Genomic DNA, 7,852 nt, shown 5'->3' with positions numbered 1-7,852 from the left:
AGCACGCTACAGTATTGAGCCCCAGGCGGACTTTTTCTTTCACCATTTTTTTTTAGGGACAGGTCTTGTTGGATTTTGTCCACAATTTAGGGAGCGCGGTATCTGCGCCTCACGGCAAAAGCCATTGCCAATCACCTGTTATCCAATTTACTCACTGCGTGCTCGTTTGATTTCTTCAGATTTAGGAAAATGCTAAGACACTGAAGCAGAAATTAGACTTACACAGGTTGGTTGAGTTCAATCACAATTCTTGTTAAAAAAGCTCTGTTTTCAGGAAAGTACAATACAGTGCTGGGCCTTTCAAGAGCGGAAAGTCTCCATTCAGAAAAGGCAATGTTCAAGGTTCTTTGGTCAGCTTATATTCAGTTGCACATGCCAGTGTGGGCCGAGTTTGATGGGTGATGAATCTTTGGGGCGGGGTAAATTCGCAGGAGAGTCTAATTCCATGGGAGTGGGTGCTGGTTCGGTGAGAGCTGGTTCCGTGGGGTTGGGTGCAGATTATGGGCGATTCGATGTGTGGGGGCTGTTGTTTTCCTTTCCGTCTTTCAGCCTTGACGATTATCTTTGGCTGGGCTGTCTCCCTCTGGCAACTGCTGGTTTTATCTCCAAGTGACCTTCCTGTAAACATTCTCCTCCATTCTTGCACATACACTGTCTCACCTAATTCTTTCATCATTCTTTCAATTTTGTCATTTTGTACGAAATTATGTGAGCTTTTGGCTGTGACATCATCTACGTATTTATTAATGTTCCCTGACTAGGGAAAGTTTGTACTCACCACTTACCATGATTTTGTTTGTTTGTTCTTTTGATCTCCATGTACTTACTTACGTCATCATATTCTTAGTTTAATCATGCTTTCAACCATATCTTTTCTTTGTTAGGCAAAATATTTCCCTCTGTCCAGAACGTTCAGTAGTAATCGAAAACTGGCGTCTAGCATTAGTCAAAACATAAGATACAATCAAATACTGAACATTTTTAGACGACTTTGGCAGTGTCCGTGATTTAGAAAATCATCAGGCATGCATTAAACAGTTCTTTAGGGGTCATTAAGCTATTCAGGCAATATATCAAAAAACATTTGTTATTTCAAAGTGCTCAGAAATATATATCAGATCATAAAGTTATAAAAACCTTTCTCATTACCACTTATCAAAAATGTCTAGTTATGTCTTCTTTATTGATTTGGTGTGTAGGTATAATTATATGCTTAAAATGTTTCTTTTATTAATTTAATATGTGAATATACTTGTCTGTTTATGTACTTTATCAATGAGGTTTGAGCATATCTGTTTTTGTAGCTAGGCAGGACTTTTTGTATTTCGACCCCATTCCTTCAGTCTTCTGTAAATACGGTTGGGTAAAAACACATACACATTGCAGCAAGTTCATGTCCATATACCAACTTGAAAACCCATTCCGAAAGGCAAAGGTCTGAGTTTAGCTCAGGCTTTGGTACTGTGGCAGTAAAGCTGGGTGCACTGAGGGGTAATAGTAGAGCCTGAATCAGGCAGTCGTCAGATTTACAGAGTGCTGACGAGATGAGGGGGGGCTTGGTACTATTTCATGGGTCACTTCATCTGAACAAATAGGTAGGTAGAATTTTGAATAATATTTGGAAAACCCATAAAGTGTGTGCGTGTATGAATGTGTGTGCGTGTGTACTGTATGTGTGTATGCGCGTGTTTGTGCACTTGGTTTGCCATAAATTAGCACAATTATATGACCACACAACTTCACAATAATGACACGTAGAAAACAGAACTTCAGTGATTTCATTGTTCTGAATGCTCTACAGCAGGAGTCTCCAACCACAACGAAATATTTGCTGGTACTGGGTCACAGGCCATTTTGTCCGAGGTTGCACACTGACTGGATAAAAAACATATTTCTTCTTTTTTCAGTGAGTGAACTGGGAGATGTGATGTGTCATTTGTGAATTATTCAGTGCACTATGGTGGCTGAGCATGGAGGGATAGCCGATGACTGTAAATGTCTTACTTTGATGAAACAAAAAATAAATCAGTCCTCTTTCATAAAGGAGTGGAAAAATTATTGCCCAACATGTTTTAATGAGCCAGACATTTAATTATTTGAAAACGTATTAATATAACGTATTTCTCGGACTATAAGTCGCGTTTTTTTTTTCATAGTTTGGGTGGGGGGGCGACTTATACTGAGGAGCGACTTATATGTGATTTTTTTCATAAATATACAAAATTCTAAAAAAAAAAAAATGAAACCGTGATAAACGAACCGCGATGTAGCAAGGGATTACTGTAATTTCAATTTCAAGTGACGTCAGCAGCGCAGCGCAGCGCGGCGCAGCGCAGCGCGGCGCGGCGGTTGTTTACATAAAGGACAAAGATTCGATCACGGGATGACGAAGATGACGAAGGGCCCCACGTACTACCGGCATCATTAGCGGCTTTGTTTGTAAGTGACACGGAGGACGAAGAGTTTGAAGAATTTAATGATTTGGAGTGACACAGAAAGTTTGAAAAACTATTAGGGCACGCCCGGTCCTACTCTACGGAGCTCTCTTTCACCTCCGTGGATGGAAGTCGGGGGCCGGCGCTCGGCCAGGTGGCTGTCCGTGGACGGTGGATGGGGCTCGGACATGGCTTTTACGCACACCCGGTCCTACTCTACGGAGCTCTCTTTCACCTCCGTGGCTGGAAGTCGGGGGCCGGTCGGTGCTCGGCCGGGTGGCTTTCCGGGGACGGTGAATGGGGCTCGGACATGGCTTCTACGCACACCCGGTCCTATTCTTTGGAGCTCTCTTCCACCTCCGTGGCTGGAAGTGCCACCTCCGGGGATGGAAGCCGCCACATGCCTGGAAGTCCACGCCGGTGCTTGGGGCCGTGTGGCGGTGAACTATTTATGTTATAGTTATTTGATATATTTTAGTTCGTGTAGCAACTTGTATATGTTATCGTTACATTTCAGTAGTTGTTGGCTCGTTGAACTCTTGTTTAATTAAATAGCCGTTTACCAAACCCACGTCTTTCCTTCCACTTTGTTAACGCTACAATATAGTAGTTATATACTAGATCTGTGGAATAACGACGAGGCTGACGTCAGGGCGCACGCGCGGCGTTGTTGACAAAGGACGAGGAATTTGATCGATGGATTTAATGATTTGGAGTGACACAGAGGGTTTGATAATAATATTGCTTATATAATAGTTGTTTGATATCTAATTTATATATTTTTATATGGGCCTGTAAAATATTTTGAAGTGCAAGCGCTGTCAGCGGCGCACACCCATTGTTGACATAAAGGACGATCGATGGATTTAATGAATTGCAGTGACACAGATGGTTTTATAAACGTGTTATTCATGTAATAGGTTTTTGAATCACTCTGAATGTTACGTCAGGCCCGTTCTCAGCTCTTCGTTTGTGTTTATGTATGTCACGTTATTATACCTATCGTTTAGCCTGTTGTTGCTCGTTCATGTCTGTTTTTGGTGTTGGAGTTTGTCGAATAAATTTCCTCCAAAATGCGATTTATACTCCGGAGCGACTTATATGCTTTTTTTCACGTTATTGTGCATTTTATGGCTAATGCGACCTATATTCCGGAGCGACGTTTAGTCCGAAAAATACGGTACTGAGTAGGAATGCTTACAGAGGACGGTGTGGATCATTTGTGTCAGTACTATCGAGCACCGATTCACCTGAAATCAAACGGTGCCGTGTTTTAATTCTAAAGCACCTCTTAATATGTTGTGACTGTGCGGGAGTAGAAAATGTGTTAATTTTTGATAGCGCACTTGAACAGTGTACCCATACCGGCGTAATGACATCACCCACTTACGCAGGCCTTCACAAACGCTAAAAGTACATGTTTGGAAGCAAGCCAAACAAATATCAAGTAAATTGTAGATTGGTGAAGCCTCACATTTCCTAGCATGCTTCAGCCAAGCATCAAGCGCTGGACCCTCCTTTGCCGGTGGCCACGTCTTGGAGTCATTGCAGTCCTCGTGGACTAAGGGGATGACGCAGTGTTGCTCACCTCAACCCAGAGCCTTTCCTACAAAATCAAATTGTGCCGAAAGGAGGGCAGCTTCACCATTGCCATAATATAGTTAGTACCAGTATATAATGTACATTGTGTTTTAAAACAACACTTACCAGTGTCCATATTTTATTTTAAAAGCTTGCGTGATTCATTGCATTAATTTTTGTAGTGTGTTGATTTGTATCGTAATTAATTAATCTAAAAAGTGACAGCCTTAATATATTTTGCAATGTTCTTTAAAAGCGTTAAAGTGACAGCCTTAATATATATTGTAATGTCCTCTAATTCAAAATCTTTATTTCAGAACCTTCATCAAATAATCAGAAAATGCAATTAATTAGTTACAAATCCTGGAATTAATTAGATTATTTTTCAATTGCCTGACAGCAGAGAGAGCGAGAGAGACCATTGACAGATTTTTTTTGTATTTAGGCACATACTAAATTTCAGTCATACGAACAAATATAGAAACTGCGCTCTGCATTCTTTAATTAATGAGGGCAGAAGACAGTCACAGTGAATAGGCGTTCCTGCACTTATTACAACAGTGGTGTCCAAACTTTTTTTAGTGAGGGCTACATACAGAAAAATAAACAAAGGGCTGGGCCACACACGAGAGATGACATACTGACACATGAATACTGTGTATTTCTAACTCACATATAATGTGAAGAACATTGCACTCAGTGAGAGCAGTGGTGCTGTCCTTTGGATTGAAGGATGGCTGACATGTCAGGAGAAAGTTTGGTGTTGAGACACGAAGGACTTTACAGAGATGGCTATCAGTCATTCTTCTTCTCAGTCTGCTTTCGTTCTGATTTAACTGAGAAAATGTTTGTTCACATATGTATGTCGAGCCGAACAGGCTCATCATTCTTTTTGCGTGGCGTCTCATCAGAGGAAACTTGGCATTATCCAAACTCTGATAGAATTCGGGGAAGAGGGGAAGCTGATGCTGGCTCTTCAGAGAATCATCACATTGAATTTCAATCAGCTCTAACTGCAGACTCTCTTCCACTTCTTCTGCATCCACCAGGAAGGGGGTTGAGAACAGCTTGATTTGTTTTTCAATGGCCGAAAATTCTTGGAAACGCTGGTTGAATTCTGTCATGAGAGAGGCAATCACAGACACATATTTCTCCTTTTTAGCAGAAAGGTCACCGTTTGGAAAAGCAGACTTGATTTCACACAGCGCAGGGAAGTGTGCAGCATAAAAGCCTCGTAGTTGTGTCTCAAACAGGCAGAGTTTTACGCAGAAGGCTTTCATGTGCGAATGCAGGTGTGGCACCAGCTGTTCTTTGCCTTGTAGGTTCTTGTTCAGTGTATTCAGATGATGTGTAAGATCAACTAAAAATGCCAGGTCAGCCAGCCACAGAGGGCCACTTACCTCTCTTTTAAGAACTGGTCGATTTCTGATCTCAGCGAAAAAAAACGCTGCAGCACAGAGCCGCGGCTGAGCCAGCGCACATCAGCGTGGTAGAGTACATCCACGTATTCAGCATCCACATCAGATAGGAAAGCCTAAAATTCTCTGTGGTACAGTCCTCTCGCTCGAATTACGTTAACAGTTTTTACGACAGTGTTCATCACATCGCCCAACTGGACAGTCTTGGCACACAGTGCTTCTTGGTGGATTATACAATGCATCCTAACAGCCTCACCTCCGCTCTCTTTTACCTTGGCGCAGACCAACGATGCCATTCCTTTGCGCTCGCCAGTCATGGCCGGAGCTCTGTCCGTTGTTACTCCACAGAGCTTGTCCCATTTAAGCCCCACCTTTTCAACTGCCTCTGACACAAAATTCAAAAATATCTTTTCCCGTCGTTGTGCCTTTTAGGCTCATCATATCAAGCAGCTCCTCCGTACAGCAAAAATTAGCATCTACTCCCTGCAAAAAAAAATTAACAGTTGTGCAGTGTTTGTGGCATCTGTGCTCTCATCGCATGCTATTGAGTAAAAATCAAAAGCACAGCTGGAGTTTCACGTTAGCTGACAAGTCCTCGATTCTCCGCACCACTGTGCTTCTGGATAAACTCACATTGTTGAAATCCGGCACTTTTTCAGGGCACATTACTTCTGTGACTTTGATGAGGCACTGCTTCATGAAATCACCGTCTGAAAACAGTTTGCCGTGCTGAGCAATAAGTTTAGCGACTTCATAACTTGCTCTTGTGGAGTTTTACTGTGTTTTGTTGGCATGAAAAAAAAACTGCTGTTGAGCTTGCAAGCTAGCTGCCATTTGCTTAACTTTCTGTGCTTGTTCAGCACCGGTGTACGATGTGTAGCTCTGATGTTTGGTCTCATAGTGCCAACGGACATTATACTCTTTCATCACAGCAACAACTTCATTACAAATCAAACAGACACACTTTCCGTTGATTTCTTTGAAGAAATACTCATTTTCCCACCATGTTTGAAATCTTCTACACTCACTTGCTATTTTGCGTTTCTTCGGTGCAGCCATTTCTGGGGACTCGCGGTAAAAGTTTTCCTTCGCTTGATTTCGATTGTGTGGCGGGATCTATCTAGTGTTGAAACTGAGAAGTGCAACAGAGTTGAGCTCAAGCTTCTTGTGCGGGCCATATTCAATTATATTTTTAGAATTTGCTGCGGGCCGCAGTTGGCCCGTGGGCCGTAGTTTGGACACCCCTGCTGTAGAGGTTTCTTCCGGTCACGAGGGGGCACTGGGCTATTGTTGATGACATCTTGTTGCGTCACCCTTTTCTTTATTTCTTGGTCACATCCACTCTGGAGCCATACGTGTCGCTCGCTATTTTAATGCAACTTAGTGGTTTGTGCATGAATAAAATTAGCATGAACAGACCCTCATCATGGAAAATGCGAGAAGAAATACATGTGTGTGGCGAAGTATATCTGACGCTATTCCAATCCGACACTGAGGTGAAAGACCGAAGGTTTCAGTGCACAGGAGGAAGATGAAGACGGCTCTTTTACTGGCTCTTTTTTTACTTTTATTGATGTGTTTTTTTTAACCAGCCCTGTTGCTGCTGTGTTACCGCCGCGTCTCAGTGACTTTTACCGGTATGTTTTTTTATCCAGCCCCATTATTGCTGTGTTACTTCCGTGTTGCTGCTGTGTTACTGCCGCGTCACAGGCATTGTTTGGAAAGAAAAGTGAAGGTACGCTATTAAAACTTTGAAAACGCTTTATGTGTACCGTCTTTCTTTGTAAATAACTCACAGGCACATGCGGCTTTTAGTACGGTGAAGCTTATGTATGAAAAAAAACATTTTCCCCTAATTTTTGCTCGTGTGGTTTATAGTCCAGGAATTACGGTAATTACACTAAAAGGTAATGACGAGTGTGCACATTGCAGGGAGTACATGAAAGCATACAATAATTTATTAGCCTGACTTTTTCTGTCTTCTCAGGGGTGTTTTTAGCAAGTGTAAACATTAGAACAGGTTCCCCAAGCAAAGGGAGGAGATCAAGAATAAAGTGTCATTTTGTTTTTGTTACAAAGGTTACAAAAAGCAAAAATAAAACAGTTTTTGGGTTTTCTGTGTTTTCCACAGAGTAATAGGGCCAAAAATGTGACTTTTGGGATAAACCGTATTATTTGCTTTTACAATGATTCCTATTGAAAACATACGTTTCTACTTACAAAACCCGATCGGAGCACCAATTAAGTTCGTAAGTAGAGGTACAACTGTAGTTCATTGTCGGAGGCATTCACATTTTTTGTTTTTTTTGCACAAATGCTTCTGTTGGTTAGTGACTTGAACCTGGATTCCCACAGTGGCAGGCAACAACCTTAAAAGCTTGGTCACAGTTGCCCAGATCGGCTGTCTTGAGTCTTTTA

General features: G+C 42.0%; 1 long non-coding RNA gene across 1 annotated transcript; it reads right to left on the bottom strand.

Moving 5' to 3' along the window:
• Positions 1-4,501: 4,501 nt before the first annotated feature.
• LOC125974203 (uncharacterized) lies at positions 4,502-6,192 on the bottom strand. The gene is made up of 2 exons (XR_007483409.1): positions 5,417-6,192; positions 4,502-5,133 (listed from the first exon to the last, which is right to left on the bottom strand). It is a non-coding gene; the product is annotated as an uncharacterized lncRNA (long non-coding RNA).
• Positions 6,193-7,852: the final 1,660 nt, after the last annotated feature.

This window comes from Syngnathus scovelli, chromosome 8 (genome assembly GCF_024217435.2).
Source record: "Syngnathus scovelli strain Florida chromosome 8, RoL_Ssco_1.2, whole genome shotgun sequence".
Lineage (NCBI taxonomy): Eukaryota > Metazoa > Chordata > Actinopteri > Syngnathiformes > Syngnathidae > Syngnathus > Syngnathus scovelli.
This window is presented reverse-complemented; position numbering and strand designations above follow the sequence as displayed.